Below are 18,433 nucleotides of genomic sequence, written 5' to 3'. Positions count from 1 at the left end.
AGAAGGGGGGGGGGCTGGTCTTGTCCTTTCGAACCAACTTCTTTTGAGGGTCTACAAGAGAATCATCATAATGACCCCGAGAAACACCCACCTTGGCCCCACCTCTGTCACCTCCGTCACCACCATCACCTTTTCCTTCTGGTGCCTTTAATCAGGCGTCCAGCATTGAACCCTTGGGGACGTCTCCCATGTTAGCCATGGCAGGCTCCTTTGGGTTCCTGCAGGATGCAGAAACCAAGACCTCAGCCAGGAAAAGGGGACTCTGGCTGATTGGCACAGTGGGTGTTCAGGATCATGACTGTGTTCCCCTTGCAAGACTAAGAGTGTAGCTTTCCTAACTAATTTAATTCTTTCCACAACCCTGCTAGGGTTTTTCTAGACCCACCGAGAAGGACAGACTGCCATCTTCTCTGAGCTTCTGGCAGTGTCGACCTCACCCAGAATCGGGTCTACATTATTCCCCAGCCCCTCCTAGGTTTCTCTCCTAGGGTTCCTAGTCCTGGGTCTGCCATATGTCTTCAGGCTCGAATAGACATTTTATCTAAACCTTTGTGTTCTGCTAGCTTTGGGTGGTTTCTCAAAAGCTGTCACATATGGGAGTCAGTCACTGTCACCTAAGACCCCCACCCTGAGCGTCTGAGACTCACACAAAGCACTCTGAGGATGATGGCAGACTTCCCATACGTAGCACCTGGACCTGTTCCTGGTTCCTCAGGGTAGGGCTGCTGTGCGTTCATGGATGTCCTAGGAAAACCCAAGGGTAGCCAGAATCCAGCTTCTGCCTGTGTGTTGACGAGAGGACCAGAGGGAGATGGTCTCTTCAGTTCTAAACTGCATAGAGAGAGCTGAGGCAGGCCGGGGCGTGGAGAAGGAAGCTGATGGTGGTGGGAAGGGCCAGCTTAGCCTGCGCCTCATCCTTGAGTTGGACTTCTTCAGTCTCAGGGACTCTTGGAGGTGGGCCAGGGGGACATCCTGCTCCACCAAGACTTAGGAGCTCCAGCTGCAACTCCTGCTGAGCAGGGTGCAGCATCTGTTGTGTTTTATAAAGAGAGAGAGGTGGAACACCTTCGGTGAAGGAGTAGCCTTCTTGGGCCCATGCTGAGGCAACCCTTCCCCCTGAGGGCCCAGGCACATGACACAGTATAGACTAGAGTTTATTGAGGGCATGGGGAGGGGAGCTGAGAAGGTAGTAGAGAAAAAGAGACAGAGAGAGAGAGAGAGAGAGAGAGAGAGAGAGAGAGAGAGAGAGAGAGAAGAGTAGAGGCCGACCATGAGCATGTGGAGAGAGAGGGGGAGCAGGACGAAAGGGAAAGGACGGAGCAAGAAGGCAAAAGAGAGCGGAGAGGGCAAGCAGCCCCTTTTTTGATGAGTTAGGCACACCCGGCTGTTGCCAGGTAACTGTGGGGCGGAGCTTAGGCAAAATGCTAACAATGCCCCTCATCTCTGGGCCTGACACCTGCTAAGACCAACAAATTGAAGTAGCGAGGTGTGACTTTCAGGGATGAGCCTTCACAGGACTCATAGCCTGGACGTCAGCCCTCTTGGAAGCCAGGAGCATGTAAAGGAGACACCTGCCTCCAGGCAGTCAGCCCCCATCTACAGGATGTGTGAGACTTAGTGCTGAACACAGCCGTGCTAAAGATCCCCCTTTCCGATGCCTCTGAGAACTGAGGGTCAAAGAATTGATCCCAACTGCCCAAGGGGAACGTGGAAGATGATGAGAGTTTTGTGGTGTCCTGCTCCTCCCGGAGGCAGCAGCGGCTGGGGCTGGTGGAGTCCCCGTGGTGGACAGGGATGTGACGTGAGGTTCAGTTTCCTCTGAACTTCATCCAGATCCCACGTTGGCATACTTAGGGAGTCTACCCAGAGAGGAGGGCATGAGCTTCCTCCGGGTCCGCTTGGCAGTTGTGTAAGCCCTTTTGTGTAGAATGGAAATAACCTTCCTTTGAAGTGTCCAACTGAGTTATTTGTGGCATTTTAACTGCTAGTTTGCATAGATAGCTCCGCAGTTGATCCCACTGATTGGGGCGCAATCAGCTGCTTACTTAACCAGGCAGGGAAAAGAACACAGCACCCGGGGCTTTGCAGCCCGGCAGTGACCACAGGCGGATCCAGTCAGCTGCACCCGGAGCGGACCCCACAATGCCGTCGTCCGGACCGGGTGAGGACCCGTGGACCGACCTTGGACCTTCTCCGTCTCCATAGAGGCAGGCAGGCTGTTCTCCCCACATCCCTACGAACAAAGAAGCGTGGCGGAATGCGGTGCCCAGCTCAGATCCTTTCCGTGGTATTCAGAAGACAAAGACGGGAATGCGTTTCCCTTTCTGCGGTTGATCTGGGCCTCAGGTGCACACAGCGCATCCGGCATCCGTATGCTGCAGCTCCCAGTGGCTTGTAGGGATTAAGGTGTGCTGAGAGGCATGTTTGTTTATTTAGTTCAGGGAAGGGTGCGACACAGCTCTTTGTGGAGGTCAGAAGGACAACCTGTAGAGGCTGCTTCTCCCCTCTCATCGAGAGGTGCCTGGGGGTTGAACTCAGGTCCTCAGGCCCCAGCGGCAGCAAGCCATTGCATCCACTGAGCTATCTTGCCTCCTCCTCTTTCCCCCCCCCCCCCCCGGAGCTGGGGACCGAACCCAGGGCCTTGCGCTTCCTAGGCAAGCGCTCTACCACTGAGCTAAATCCCCAACCCCGATTGCTTCTCTTTTAATGTGATCTGTTTTAGATTTTGCTTTGTCACTCTCTGTGGGGTCTTATCTGCCGTCCCCACCTACAGGAGCAGCGCAGTGGAGGGCTACACAAAACCGGTGCTGGGCTTAACTTCCCGCCCGCAGGGGGTTGGATGAGAAATGTCGGCCATGAGCTTGTGTATTTCAACACTTGGTCCCCAGTTGGTGCCCTCCCCACCAGAGTCTTCTGTGAGAGGGGAAACTATTATCAGTTTCTCACATTTCATGTCTAGAAAGGTCTTTATACAGGAGCCTTATTTTTTTTTTTACTTTTATTTTTAAAAGATGACTTAATTAATTTCTACTTCTTGGTATGTGTCTGCATGTGAGTGTCTATGTGTCTGTGAAGTCGAATGCCCTCAAAGGCCAGAGAGAGCGCCAGATCCCCTGGAGATGGAGTTAGAGGCTGTTGTGAGATTCCCATCATGGGTGCTGAGAACCAAACTCAGGTCTTCTGCAAAAGCAGCGTGTACCCTTAACTGTTGGGCCAACTCTCCAGTCCCCCTCATCCTCAGGGACTCCATTTTAGGGACACTGCACATCCAAGCCATGGCAGTCCTGTGCCTTACCCAGAGGCCATTTGTGGAAGAATGGGGACTTGGCTCCTGCAGTCTCTGCACCAACGTTCATGGTGGGGATCACCCTGCCACGGTACAGCTGGCCTAGGTAGCACATACAGGTTCAAAGATTCTCAGGCCCGGTCAAGGAAACCCACTTCCGTCGTGCCTCCATCTTGGTTAGGATTACCATTGCCACCAGAGCAGCTTGGAGAGGAAAGGGCTTGCTTATCGGCTTATACTTCCATACTGCAGTCCAACAGGTTGTCTCTCACGGGAGGAAGTCAGGATGAGCTCAAGCAGGGCAGGAACCTGGAGGTAGGGGTCCATGCAGAGGCCATGGAGGGTGCTGTGCTGCTCGACCGCTTGTTTCCCTGTGGCTTGTTAATGGACTGGGCCCCACCTCACCAGTCACTAATCAAAAGAATGTCTTACAGCCTGATCTTACAGAGGAGGCATTTTTTTTTCCCAGTTGAGGTCCCCTCCTTTCAGATGAGCCTAGCTTGTGTCAGCTTGACCTAAGTCTGGCCATTACTGCCTCCTGGCTGAGAAGTAGATGTTTTTACTACCTGCTTTTCTGTGGTTGCAGTCCTGGTTTATCAGACACTTCAGCCTTGAACTCCACTCTTGGAGGTTCAGGTCTCTCGCCTTCAGCCTCATAGCCCATGCTAGCCCATGCTAGCCCACTTTAGCCCATGCTAGCCCATGCTAGCCCACTTTAGCCTATGATAGCCCATGCTAGCCCACATTAGCCTATGCTAGCCCAATGCTAGCCTATGCTAGCCCAATGCTAGCCCAATGCTAGCCCATGTTAGCCCATGCTGGCCCATGCCCTGCACTGGAGCTCACCCGTGGTCACTCACTCTCCAACGTAACCTCTGTTTTCTGTTGTGAACTCTGCTTTCCATTCAGCGATGCCAGCTGTGATGGATCCAGCGTGTTCAGAGAGGAAATCTGCTAGACTCCCCAGACTGCTCTACTCTAAACAGAACTTTTAATCTGCTCTTTTATTTCTTAATGTGAGTCTTTCACACATTACAGCCTGGCATCTCTGTAGTCTGGTAAGTGCCTCATGCTTGGGTTTGAAGTTCTGCCTATATTGTCTGCATCCTGTGGATGTACCCCATTCTGGAGGTGAGACCCCTTTCCCTCTCTGCTGTGGACAACCCATTCTTAGCTGTAAGTCCAGGCCCTTGAGTGATTCTCTTCCTTCTTTATGCTGAGCCTTTATAGGTCACCAGTTCTCACTCCTGTATTTTATAGGTTCATTAAAATGTATGTTTATTGTGTGCTTTTGTATATGTGCAAGGGTGTACACACGACGTGTGTGCCAAGGCAAACATGTGGAGGCCCAAGGACAGCTCACTCGGGTGGATCTTTCCCTCTACCCTGTGTTTCTTTGGGATCAAACTCATGCCATTGGGCTCAGCCGTGGGCCCCTTTACCCACTGAGACATCTTGCTGGCCCCATTCCCCCACGTGTTGTTGTTGTTTAAGCAAGATTTCATGGAGCCCAAGCTAGGCTCTCCCAGTAGCTGAGGACGACCTTTAACTTCTGACTCCCTGCCTCTATCTCTGGAATGACAGCCACCCAAGACCATGGCCAATCCATGCAGTGCTGGGATTGAGCCCAGGGCCTCCTGCACACTCAGGCCTCCTCTACCAACCGAGCTTCACGCTCAGCCCCCTGCTTTTCTTTTAAATATTTTAGGCTGCTCTCTTTCCTTTGATCAACTTAAATTGCCCTTTGATGTGTCTAAGTAGGATATGCTTTTAGATTTATATTTTTAACCCATCCTCCAGTTCTCCTGTGAACCTTTTCCAGGGGAGAATGCCGCAACATTCTGGGGGTTCCCTGACTCTCTGCGTCCTGTGTGGGGATCCTCTGGTGTGGCGTCCACTCTGCCACATCACTGCCGGCATGGATCCCACAGGGGTCAGTTTGCGCATTTCCCATCAGGCCTTGAGTCCATCCTTCTCTGTTCAGACATTCTTGCCCCGTGGGTGGGCTGCCCACATGGCCTGTCAGCTCCCCCGTGTCTCCCTGTATCCTCACACGCCACCCATCTCTGGGGATCACGCCTCGATTCCTTTACGTGCTTGCTTGAGCCTGCCACATGGCTTTAATATCCGCAGCCATCAATCTGAAGACGTAGATCTTTCTTTTTAATTTTCACTTTAAATTCTTGCTGTCTGATCCGTGAATTCTGTTTTGTCTGGCACGGGCTGGCTGTTATGAAATAGCATGTGTGCATCTCAGATGCCTCCGCCTTGCCACCAGAAGTCTACTGTGTAGGCTGCTAAGCACATCTGCCAGATGGGGCAAAAGCCGCAGCCCCATCTCAGGTCCCAATCTTAGGTTCTGCTTGAGGAACATAGGGTTATTTCTCCAACAGTGTCTTCTGGGGATGGGAGTTCTTTTTTCTTTCCCCCAAGATTATTTCTCATGTGCATTTTTTTCTTTTTTCTTTTTTTTTTTTTCGGAGCTGGGGACCGAACCCAGGGCCTTGCGCTTGCTAGGCAAGCGCTCTACCGTTGAGCTAAATCCCCAACCCCTCTCATGTGCATTTGTGTTCTGCCTATGTGTATGCCTGTGTGAGAATGACAGATCCCCTGAAACTGGAGTCACAGAAAGCCGTGAGCAGCCATGTGGGTACTGGGAACAGAAGCCAGGTCCTCCGGAAGAACAGCCAGTGCTCTCAACCTCCAAGCCATCTCTTCTGCCCTGGGGATCTAAGCCTTGGGAGTTCTAAGAGAAGATTTCCCAGTGTGACCCAGGCTCAACACTGTTTTCTCCCACAAGCTTCCAGCTTCCAGTCCTTTTGCTTCTACCCAGGAGCTCCAGCTACCTCAGGGGCAACTCTGGATTAGCCAGTGGCCAGCTTTGATGGTGGTAAGAGATAAGGATGGACAAGGAAGCCCCGGGAAGACCAAGCGAGGCTGCTGATCTCCTTGCGACTGGGCTCTGGGAACAACCGTCTGCCTCCCTGGGAGGTAGGTTTTGTGTTGAAGGAAGCCCTGTGGATCATAGAAGGAAACAAGTGCAGAGGCCAGGTGACAAGATACTATGTTGCCTCTTCTCTAACCCTGTGCTTGAGATCCCCGACACATGGGTGGTACAAGAACTGGGGCAAGGGAGGCTGGTACCATTAAAGTTGCAAGAGAAGCCACGTGTGCCTAGTGGAGGGTGTCAGGTGTGTCTGAGGTTATAAGCTCTGAGGAGCTGTAGCTACTGTTCCAACCTTATCTACCGCACTTCACGTAGGGCCTCCTGGAGTTCAGGCTGCAGTTCCCAGCAGCCCTTGGTGGTCTGATCACTGTGGGTGAGCAGAGATTCTAGAGTTTGTGTAGGTGGATGAGATGCAGGAAAGGTGCAGCCCAGAAGCACCAGGCCCACGTGGTGATGATGTTTGGCGGGGTGGGGGTCGGGTGGGGGTGGGGCAGCGACTAATGTGGTTCATCTCTGGCTTGCCCAGCAGATATTTCTCCACACCCCTGTTTGGAAATCAGTTTTTTTGAACCTGCAACTCTTCTCTCTGATGCCAGACTCGCTTCCATCCACATCATGATGCAATCAATCTTTATTCATTTATTGATAACCCATTCATTAATAAATGATACTGCATTCATTAATAACTTAGTAGTGCCCTCCATCTTCATTCATCCTGCCTGAGGAGCGTTTATGAAGTGCCTGCTCCCTGACCCGCTCTGCTCTGATGCTGAGGAACAAAAGATAATGTAGACCAGCCTTTGGTCTGCTAACACAGGGATCCCTATGTACCGCACATGAGCGCATGTATGTCCATGGGCACGTCTGTATAAAAACACACAAGAAGCAAGCAGATTAAAATCAAGTGCTGTGCTAAGTGGGGTCTCTGGGATTGTGGAGAAAGGGTGGCCAAGGAAGGCTTCTTGGTACAGCTTTCATTGAAACAGAGGCTCAGACCCAGGAGAAGGCAGGGGAGCACCGGGTTGAGACTCTGGGCATGAGTGGTTGGAGCCAGGTAACAGACAGGGTGATGGAGCAGGAGTAGAGGTGGGCAGGCAGGTGATGAAGACTTAGTCCATGTTGTGTTGATATAGGCAAGGACCCCAGGTAACACCGTTCTCCTGCATGCGTTAGGGTTATGACATCAAAGGCTCACTTTGGGGGAGAAAGGTGGAGAAGAGAGGAGAGGAGAGGAGAGGAGAGGAGAGGAGAGGAGAGAGAGGAGAGAAGATAGTCAGAAACACCTGCTTTGAAGGCCCTCTAAGCTTCAGTTTAAAGGACTCAATGGGTCAAGGCTTCCCTTTTGGGAAGAGTTCATATTCTGAACCCCAGCAAGCTCTGAGAAAAGAAGTTGGGGCATTGTGGTGTCCATGGTCAACCCAGACAGGTAGAGAAGAAAGGATGGACATTGATGGAAGACTTTGCACAACTTGACACATTTCCTTCTGTGAGCCTTGGGGCTGACTCAGTGAAGGCTGATCATGTAACCTAGTGCTGGGGACAGTCCCGGGATCTGCCTACAGGTGCTGTGCATCAAAGTAACAAAGTATCCAAGATTGTCAATTTGTGATGAGCAGAGTTGAGATTTGGCTCACTGGTATGAAGGTACCAGTCCATGATGATTTTCTCTCCTGCCTCTGGGCCTATAGCTGAGACAGCACATCATGAGGAGAACATATGGCAGAGGGGAAAATGTCGTGACTTCCAGGAAGTAAATGGAGAGAAGAGGAAGACAGTGAAGTCCCACAATCCACCCAAGGACATGTTCCCTAGTGACATAAAGATCTATATTGTATCTTTTAAAGGTAACCCCTCAGTAGCACCACATTGGAGGTAAAATATTAACACAGTGTCCTAGGCAGTTTTAACTGTCATCTTGGCACAAAAGATGGCCAGAGTGATCTGACAGACAAGCCTCTGATGAGGAACTGCCCAGATCAGATTGGCCTACAGGCATGTTTGTGGGGGTTTGTCTTAATTGTTAATTCAGTAAGCCCCAGTCCACTGTGGGCGGCTCCATTCCTAGGCAGGTGGTCCTGGTCTTCATAAAACTGAGTCCCCAGGGTCTCTGCTTCCAGTTCCTGCTTTGACTTCCCTTATCAATGAAAGGTGCCCTGGAAATATAAACTGAATGAGCTCTTTACTTCCCTAAGTTGGCTTTCAGTTTTACCACAGCAACAGAATTAAACCAGAACACATGGGGACCTTTGGGAACTTCATTATCTGAACTGTAACACGGTACAATTTAACCAATAGCAACTACTTAATAACCACACAGACTGAGAAGTCTGGGCACCCTGGCACAGCTAAGTGGAAAGCTTTGAGGGACTAGAAGAACACTTCAGCAGTAGAGAGAGCTTACTGCTCCTTCAGAGGACCTGAGTTCAGTTCCCAGCACAAACCTTAGGCAATTGCAACCACTTGTAACTGCAACCATTTATAACTCTAGCTACAGGAGACACAATGCCCTGTTCTGGCCTCTGTGGGCACTGTACTCATGTACACACACACACACACACACACACACACACACACACACACACTCACACCTTTAAATACAAATCTCTGAGGTCTTAGAATATAAATGAGTATTCAGCTGTAGTCACTCCATGGACTTTGCATTCTGTGTATAGAGATTACTAGAATGATTCCCAATTCAGTTAAAATGGATCAGATGCACAAAAGCTTCTTGACATGTGCACATAAATATGCACAAGGCTGAAGTGTGTGACAGTTGGTTTTCTCACGGCAAAGACTTGAACTTTAGCCTGTCCTGGGATTTGGGAGAGAATCCGAGATGCTGCCTCCTTACCCCGTTCCCTGCTCACTTCCCTGCCATCTTTCTGTAATTCTCCCTGAAACTCCATTTCTTCCAAGTTACAAATCTGTGAAAATGCCCCCGATTCTTCCACTCCTCGAGGCCAAACTTTGGCAAGATGATATGTAAGTGACTTGGCAGGGCAAACTGGAGTGGCTGAAGCCCGAATGCTGGAGTTCTGCTCATTAATACGTTGTTAAATAATTAATAGGTTTGTGTTTAATTGCTTCTGTGTATATAATTTTGCTTTTTTTTCCCCCTGAAAACCATCATTAATTTTCAGTTAGTTCCACTTGAAGTAACAAGGCCTAATGCTTCCAGTTGGAAAAAATGAATATTTATGAATACTTGTGCTGTCTGAAGTTGGAAGAAAAATAAGATTATTTAATTCCTTAATGTTTAAACAGAAGGGGGGGGTGTCCGTTTTAGACTGTGACAACATGTTTATTTGGTAAGATTAGCTATCTGATCCCAGATGATTTCTCTAGAGAGCTTGTTAAATTTATTTCAATTGGAAATCTGTCCTTAAGAATTCCAGGGTTCTGGAGACCCACACTCTGGACAGTGTTAGTTTGATGCAAACAGAACTGGAACATTCTGCATGGACAGTCACCTGGGCACAAGAGTGTGTTCTGAGGCCAGCTGAGCATGTGTGTGGCCAGGCACAGAGCCCTCTCTCCACAAGGCCAGGGCCTCCAACGCTCTACAGCAATGTTCTCTGCCTTAGTGTGGCTTTGGGGAGAGGTTGGGAGGGGTGAGTTTTGCAGCTGCTCTTTTCTACTTTGTGGGTTCTTCTCTTTCTCACCCCTTACTGCCCTCCTCTCGTTTTTACCCCTTATCGTAGATAAGAGAGAAAGGATAGAGAGGGAAAGAGAGAGGGAGATCCCTGAATCTCATTCCTTTCCTTCTCTTTCTTCTTTGAGCATGACTAATAAAAAAAAAAACCCACAACCAACATCACCGACCAACCACCAGTTACCCGCCCCATCTCTCAGGACTCTAGCATTTACGCACCCTCTGAAGAGTTCCCAGAGTTCCAAATGTCACACATTCACAGAAACCATCTGTAGCTGGCAGAATAACACCCCTGCTGGAGCACGAGGCAAATCACGGCCAGCTTCTGTAGACAGTCTGAAGCAGCCCCATATCCCTACACCTGGGGATAAAATGAAAACACGTCCCTAAAATATTTTTAGTGTTTTTTTAATGAAACCAAAATTCCAGAATTCTCACTACAGAGGTCCATCGAAACAGGAAGCAGCCCCCTTCCCAGCGAATTCCAGGCAGGGAGGCAAGCACAGTGTGTGGAATCTGAGAAGGCCAGCCACGTGGGAGTTCAGCTTAGTGGGACCAGGAAGAGAGGCTCAGGGAGTGAAGTCGTCACCATGCACATAGAAGGACAGAGTTTGAGTCCTCAGGAGTAGCCCCAAGTGGTGGTATATGCTTGACATCCCAGCACTGGGGTGGTGGAGATTAAAGGAGGGGCTGGATAGCTGGTTTAGTGAGAAAGACACAGGCTGCTCTTGCAGAGGCCCCAAGTTCAGTTCCCAGCACCCACATCAGGTAAGATCATCAGTGCCTGTAACTCCAGTTCCAGGGAATCTACAACACTCCTCTGGCATCCTGGGGGCACTGTACCCATGTGCACATTTATGTACATACACTGCCTACCTCTCCATACACAGAATTAAAAATAAAAATAAATGTAACTAATAATAAGATGATTGAGGAAGTCACTCCCCGTCAGCTCTGGTCTCCACAGGCATGCATACAAGCCACACACACGCACACACGCACATACCCTTGCATGCCCGGGCATGCACACAAGTTTCTATTAAAGTAATAAAAGCTTTTATTTTATTTTTATTTTGGCTTTTGTGTTCTCTCCCAAATATTTATTCTTACTAGGTATGATGGAGAATCTTGCCTGCAAACTTGACGTGTGTGAATGGGATGACAGGACCTCAGTTGAGGTATTGCCCCCCTCAGAGTGGCGTATGGGCAAGTCTGTGGGGCATTTTCTTGATTTCTAATAGATGTGGGGAGGCCTGGCCCACTGAGGGGGGGCGGTGCCACCTCTGGCAGGCGGTCCTGGGTGTATCAGGAAGCTAGCTGAACAGAGGCATAGACAAGGAAGTCAGTAAGAAGGTCTTGCCTGTGGTCTCAGTTTCAGGTGCCCATCTCCATTCCTCCATGGTCTCGGCTTCAAGTTCCCATCACCGGGTTCCTATCACCGGGTTCCTGCCCCAGGTTTCCACCGTTGACTTCCTTTAGTGGACAACTGTTCTTCCTCATGTTGCTTTTGGTCCGTTTTTATCACAGTGACAGAAAGCAGACGGTCACACTAGGTAACAAGGTGCTGCAGAAAAATCCACTCACGGTGTCTTAGAAACAAACACAGAGAGGATTGAGGGAGGGCTGTTTGGCAATGCTCGTGTCCCACAGACTATTTTATGACTAGAAGGAGAACAAGCGCACTCCACACATGGTACCTAAGAGCTTAGTTTCACATGGCTTTAACCACAAAAGATAAAATCAAAACGACAACCACCACCAGCTTCCTGGGAGAGCTGCCGGGACCCCTCTTCCGAGGTCCTCTCACTGTGAGAATCTCTCCAGCACATCTTGGGACTCCTTTTCTCCTAGCACTCTGTTCTCGACTCATGTCTGTTTTCTGTGGCTGTTACTCCTTTGTGCTCCATGGTGTATAATATTCCACTGTGTGAATACATGGCATAGTTTTCGTCCACCAGCTTTGATGAAACTTAAGAACAAAGCCAAACAAAAAACAAAACAAAAAGTCTGAGCTACCTCACTTCTGGTGAGCCTGGCTGGGGTGAGCGTCGTGCATCTTTAAGGTATGTGAACATTTTCAGCTTTAAAGGACAATGGCTCTCTCTCTCTCTCTCTCTCTCTCTCTCTCTCTCTCTCTCTCTCTCTCTCTCTCCCCCTCTCCCCCTCTCCCCTCTCCCTCTCTCCTCCCTCTCCCCTCTCTCCTCTCTCTCCCCCCCTCCCCTCCCCCCCCCTCCCCCCCCTCCTCCCCCCCCTCTCTCTCTCTCTCTCTCTCTCTCTCTCTCTCTCTCCCCTCCCCTCCAGGTAGTGGCCAATCATCTCTGGTTTGATCTCCACCTGGTTGAAGATCTTGCTGTTGTACACACCCGCCATGCTGCTGACCATCTCAGACAGAATGATCATGTCGCTCAGGTGGGTCTTCACCACCTTGGACTTCTCCATGGGTGGCGCCTCCTTCTTGGCCTTTCTCAAGCGCTTGAGCAGTGAATGCTGTTTCCGCTGCAGGCCACGGTTCAGGCGCCGCCTCTGGAGGGCGCTGTACAACTGCATTGGCTAGGTCCACGCCATGGTAGGTGAACTTGCGGAAGGTTCGCTTCTTCTGCTCCACTTCGGCTATCTTGGCAGCTACTCGGAAAAGGAAGTGATGTTAGCATCTGTGCAGTTATCGCGAGCTCTGACAATGACTTTCAAAATGGCTCTGCCCAGAAGCAGAGAGAGAGAGAGTTCCGTGACTAAGACCACCTATTGCCCTTTCAGAGGTTCCATTCCCAGCACCACGAGGCGGTTCGCAACCATCTGTGGCACCAACCCATGGAACTGGATGCTTTCTCTTGGCTTTCAGCACACACACACACACATCTGCACACACACACACACACACACACACACACACACACACACAAAGATGCATAAACAAGATTTCTTGTAAAAATGAAGACCAAAGTGGCTGTGCAGATCCCCAGGCCCACAGCACCGTCAGCTCATTAAGTAGCCGCTGCTGATGCCGTGGGATGAGACGCCGCCCTCTGTGATGATTGGCATATAGTGGCTTCTGGAGTGCCTAGTTACGGTCTTTGCAGACTGCACGGGTGTCTCTACCTACTTTGGGGACAGGGTGGTCTGTGTCCACTCCTCTTTCACGATCAATTCCTATCTATCCTATCGTATTTTATCCGTTGCATAGACGTAAAGGACTTTACAAATTCTACACACCCAAACCTCACTCTTTCAGTTATGTAAGCTGAAAACATTTTCTGTCTTTAGCTTTATCGTGTGTTTTCAAGAGCGGAAGTTTCGGTTGCAAAGCCACTAAAGTGATCAACCTTTCTGAAAACACTGAACGGAAGAATTCTATTTCAAGAGCCTTTCCCTTATCTTGGAGCACATATATCCTCGCTGTTCAGTTTTAAATAATCTTAAGCTTTTTTTTTTTTTTTTTTAAAGCTTGTAACGCAATCGGAACCAGCCTGGGTTTTAATGCAGGTAGGCATCCCATTTTTACCTCTTAAAATGAAAGTAACCGTGTAAGAAGGAGCTGTGACCAAAAGAACCATGAACACAACTTTAAAGGTGGAAGGACTGCTTTGCCCATGATCTGTGGGGATTTGGTCCTGGTTGCTTGACCCCAGGAGTTTGGGCAGAGCATCACAGAGGCTGGTGCATGGGGTAGAAGAGGCTTATGGACATCCTATGGACAGGGAGAGACAGAGCCAGATTCAACCTTCCAAATCACATCTTCAGTGACCAGCTTTCCCCATCAAGGTCCCACCTCCCAAACTTTCTAGCACATCTCATAATGGCTGTACCAGGTAGGGTCCAGGTGCTGAACCCTTGACCCGAGGTCTGCGTTTCACAGGTTTATCAAGCCAGCCAGTTGTGTGGGACCCATCCACGAGAAGCCCCTCCTTCTGTTCTTGCTCTGTTTCTGTTGTCGTGATAAAGCACCGCCCCAAAGCTTGGCGAAGAGTGGGTTTGTCTGGCTTATAGGTTATAGTTCATCACAGAGGGAAGCCAAGGTGAGAACTCAACCTGGACCCAGGGACTGAAGCAGAGGCCATGGAGGAACACCGTTTGCCAGCTTGCTACCGGGCCCTGAATCAGAGAGCTACCTTTCTTATGCAACCCGAGTCCAATGACAATAGAAATCAAAATGAGCTTGGTGAGTGTGCCCACAGGCAAACCTGATTGAGCCAGTTCTTCACCTGAGGTGCCCACTTCCCGTCATTTGTAAGTCAAAGGACAACCAAGATTGGCTAACACGTGACCTGCCCTCTGGTCTGCCCGCAATCTCTGGAGGTGCGGCTCTCACTGGGCTTTCTGTACCCCTTTACATTGGGCAAACTCACCAACGTCTGTGGCAACGTCGGGCTGCCTTCCTCAAGGCTCCCCCCACCCCCACCCCCGACCGCCTTCGAAGTTGTCAGGACACGTCTCCTCTCCCATTCTTCATCTCCTCTGTTATTCTTGTTCCTTCACACTTCCGCAGAAATCTTAGAATCAATTTGTCAGGATCCGCGGAATTCTTATTAGAATTTGGATTAGGGATCGTTGCATCTGTAGACCAATTTTAGGAAGACTGACAGCTTTTACGAGCTGGGATTTTCTGCTAAAAATCATGGACATGTGGCATCCAAAAATAAGAATCTATTACAAAGTAAGGGTGAAAAAATAACAACGCTTCTGAGAAAGACTTTTAATAGGAATATTCTTCAGGCAGACAGGCCGGCGAAAGGAAAGAGGCTCGGCAGCCACTCCTGCTCTGCCAGGGAGATGAGGAAACCTCCTCGAATTACTTGTCTCACTGCTGTGTCAAATATCTGATCAGAAGGTAGTCCGAGGATGGAGGGGTTTGTTTAGCAGCATGGTTTGAGAGAGAGTCCAGTCTATCCAGATAAGGAGAGCAGGGTAGAAGTGAGATAGTTGGCCCACCTTCCACACTCAGGAAGCCAGAGAAAGAGTCATGCTGGTTGTCAGCCGGCTTTCTTCAGTTTTCCTTTTATTTCAACAGGGATTCGATCCCATGTGTTGGTGCCTCCCACATCAAAGGTTGGGTCACCTCTCCCCCAGCTAAACCTCTCTCGAAATGTCTTCATAGAAATGGTCAGAGGTGTGTCTCCTAGGTGGCTCCAAATTCAGTCAGGTTGACTCTCATTACTGTTTTTGTTGGAATTCTGCTGCCGTGATAAACACACTAATACATTTAGGAGGAAAAAGAGTTATTCGTCTTATACTTACATGTTGTAGTTGATCATTGAGCTAAGTTAGGGCAAGAACTCCCGGGAGGGACAAAGGAAGAATGTGCTTGTTGACTCCCTCATTCTCTGACCCATGCTCAGCTAGCTTCCTTATGTAGATCAGGACAGCCTGCCTAGGGATTGGAGGTGCTGCCTATGGTGGACTTGCTCTTCTTGCATAATCAACCATCAAGGCAATCTCCCACAGACAAGACCAAAGGCCACTCTAGGCAATTCATCAATTAAGTTTTCTCCAATGACTGTAAGCCAAGTCAAGTTGGCAGTTAAAGTGAAGCAAGATGAGTACAAACCATCACTTTCCTCTCACAGAAGTAACAGTGATTGACAAGAGAAAAAGAGAGAGATGGATGACAGACCACACAGTAAGACAACTTCCTCAGGATGAGTCACCCAGGGGAGTGGGAAATACTGACTGGAACATGCTGAGAGAAAAGGGCCGACCTTAGGAAAGACTCCACTCTAGGAGCAACAAAAGCATCATCTTGCAATTCTGAGTTTTCACATGCATCTTAAACTCACAATGCATCACACGGTAAAAAGATTTTACTTTATGTGTGTGTGGGTGTGTGTAAATGCGTGTGTACATGCGTGTGTGCTTGTGTTCACATGTACCAAATGCATGCAGATGCCCACTGAGGTAGAAGAGAGAATCAGATCCCCTGGAACTGTAGTTCCAGACAGTTGTAAGCTACCATGTGGGTCCTGGACCTTGAACCTGGATCATCTAAAAGAACAGCCAGCACCCTTAACAACTGAACTCTCTTCAACTTCTCGTTACATTTTAATATGGGTTTTAAACATGCAAGAGTCCATACCCACAAATCCCACATTTTTGGGTTTAAAATCTTAAAAAACAACTATTTGAAATACTCTTCTTTTTGTGCCAAGCACAGACACTCTTTTTATATAGTTGTTTAGCCTTTACCAGGTGTGCCCAACACGCAACCCACAGTCTACACGTGGCTACAAACACTATGAATACAGCTTGTGGGATGCAAGTGGTTGAACACAGTCCAAACCATTAACTTACTTAAAACAGGAGATTTTATTTTTGCAATTTCTTTTTGGCAACTCCATAGCACTGTTCCCAAATGAACTCTGTAGACAGAAGCAGTGAGATGCCGCGTCTGCAGCTCGGATACTTCCAAATCTAGGATACTCCTGAAGCTCAGATACTCCCGAAGCTCAGATACTCCTGAAGCTCAGATACTCCTGAAGCTCAGATACTCCCAAAGATCAGATACTCCTGAAGCTCAGATACTCCTGATGCTTGGATACTCCTGAAGCTCAGATACTCCCCAAGCAGTGTACTATAACACATTCTGTGGTGCTGCATTCTGTGTGAGGTCTTGTAGGAAATCCACAGATGACAGACGGCACATGGGGAATTGTCTAGGTCACATGCAGATATGATATTTAGTATGAAATGCTCCTGCATCTGTGGGCAATGCTATTTGCAGGGGCACAGAGACAGGGGCGGGAATATCCATGCATTTTAAACTATATCCCCAAATGTAGCACAAATTCAGAAATTCAAATTTGAAAATGTCTATCCCAATGCTGTATTGAGGCAAACCAGCAGATATATTCAAAGATATCAAAAGCTAGACCAACAGAAGATCTATAATTTTCAACATAAAATCTTAATCCAATACCAAATAGTCTGTCCCAGAAATATACATGCAAGTAACACAACACAGGCCAAGCAAGTTATATTTAAGTATACAACACACACACACACACACACACACACACACACACACACACACACACACACACACACAGTGTCTACAGAGGCTGATTGGTGGTGGGAAATTACAGGACAGTAAACTTATCTGTTGGCCCCCAACTTAAATCGAGGTACAAGTTGGTTATATTAGGATGCAAATATACCAAACTTCTGGAAAAAAAACAAAAACTTAACAAAAAATGCTGTTCCCACAGAAATCCCAAGGACGAAAAGGGAGCTGGGAGCAGAGTAGGGATGAGGGAAATGCACCACAGGCCACAGTCTCTCTCAGTCATCCTCAGGAAAGGTTCTAATGCGGTCGGAGACAGATTCATAAAGCTGGATGGAGTCTGTCTGCAGGGACACCAGGACTTCTGCCAGGGGCATCCAGAAAAGTGTCCTGGGAGCTTTTATGTAAGAGGTTGTCTCAAATGAGGCAGTAGTGATGGTTGCACAAGAGGGACAGGTGATGTGTCATTGAACTGATTCCTCCATGATGGGTAGGTAGGTAGATAGATAATAGATAGATAATGGTTAAATAGACAGTCAGACAGACAGACAGACAGATATATAGATATGGATGGGATAGATAGACAGATCATTGATAAATTGGTAGGTAGTTAGAGAAAGGAGTAGAAATGATAGATAGATAGATAGATAGATAGATAGATAGATAGATAGATAGATGGCCAACTTTCATCTTAAGTGTATTTTATAAACTTTCTCCTCATTTTGAAATTTACAACATTTACATCTCTATTTCCCCCCGTTCTTTGAAACTTCTGTGCATGCTGTGATCATATTCTTTCATCCCTCCAACTCCTCCCAGGTCTGCATTCTTCCCTACTCATGCAACTTTATGTTGTCTGATTTTTTTTTAAATAAACTATTGCTAGTGCTCTTGGTTACTCTCCAGAACTTGACAGTAAGACCCTATTGCTGAAATATATGTACTTCAGTATCAGAACCTGGGGAAACCAGGCCTATACTAACATGGAACCTTTATATCCACTGGCTATGTACACATACATGCATATGCACACATATATACACACACATACACATATACACAGACACAAATGCACACAATCAAGTGCACGCACACACACATGAACACACAGACATACACAGACATGCATACACAAATGCATACACATAGACACACACATACAAACGCATAAACAAACACACACATGCATACACACGTACACATTAACACAGATATGCATATACAAATACATATACATAGATACACACATACACACATGCAAACACAGAGACACACAGAGACTCATACACATGTATACACGCATACACTGCACACATGCACACACACGCACACACACACACACACACTTTCAAAGTCCTACCCCTCAATGACATGATTGACTTGGCAAGGTCATATGCAGTCATTCCTTCCCCACTTGTGGGGATGGTCTGGACCCTATTGCGCTGCCTCAGATGAGCACAGGCACAGATACCACGAGACCTCTTGACTATGAGGATCAACTGCTCTGGTGCTGGCTCATGTCTTTGCTGCACTGCATGCCTGAACTCAGAATCATTT

General features: G+C 48.3%; 1 pseudogene; it reads right to left on the bottom strand.

Moving 5' to 3' along the window:
• Positions 1 to 12,180: 12,180 nt before the first annotated feature.
• Positions 12,181 to 18,433, bottom strand: part of LOC116890090 — a 50,456-nt pseudogene continuing 44,203 nt past the window's right edge.

Source organism: Rattus rattus, chromosome 1, assembly GCF_011064425.1.
Source record: "Rattus rattus isolate New Zealand chromosome 1, Rrattus_CSIRO_v1, whole genome shotgun sequence".
NCBI classification, from domain to species: Eukaryota; Metazoa; Chordata; class Mammalia; order Rodentia; family Muridae; genus Rattus; species Rattus rattus.
The sequence above is the reverse complement of the archived record's forward strand: the minus strand, read 5'-3'. Positions and strand labels throughout refer to the sequence as shown.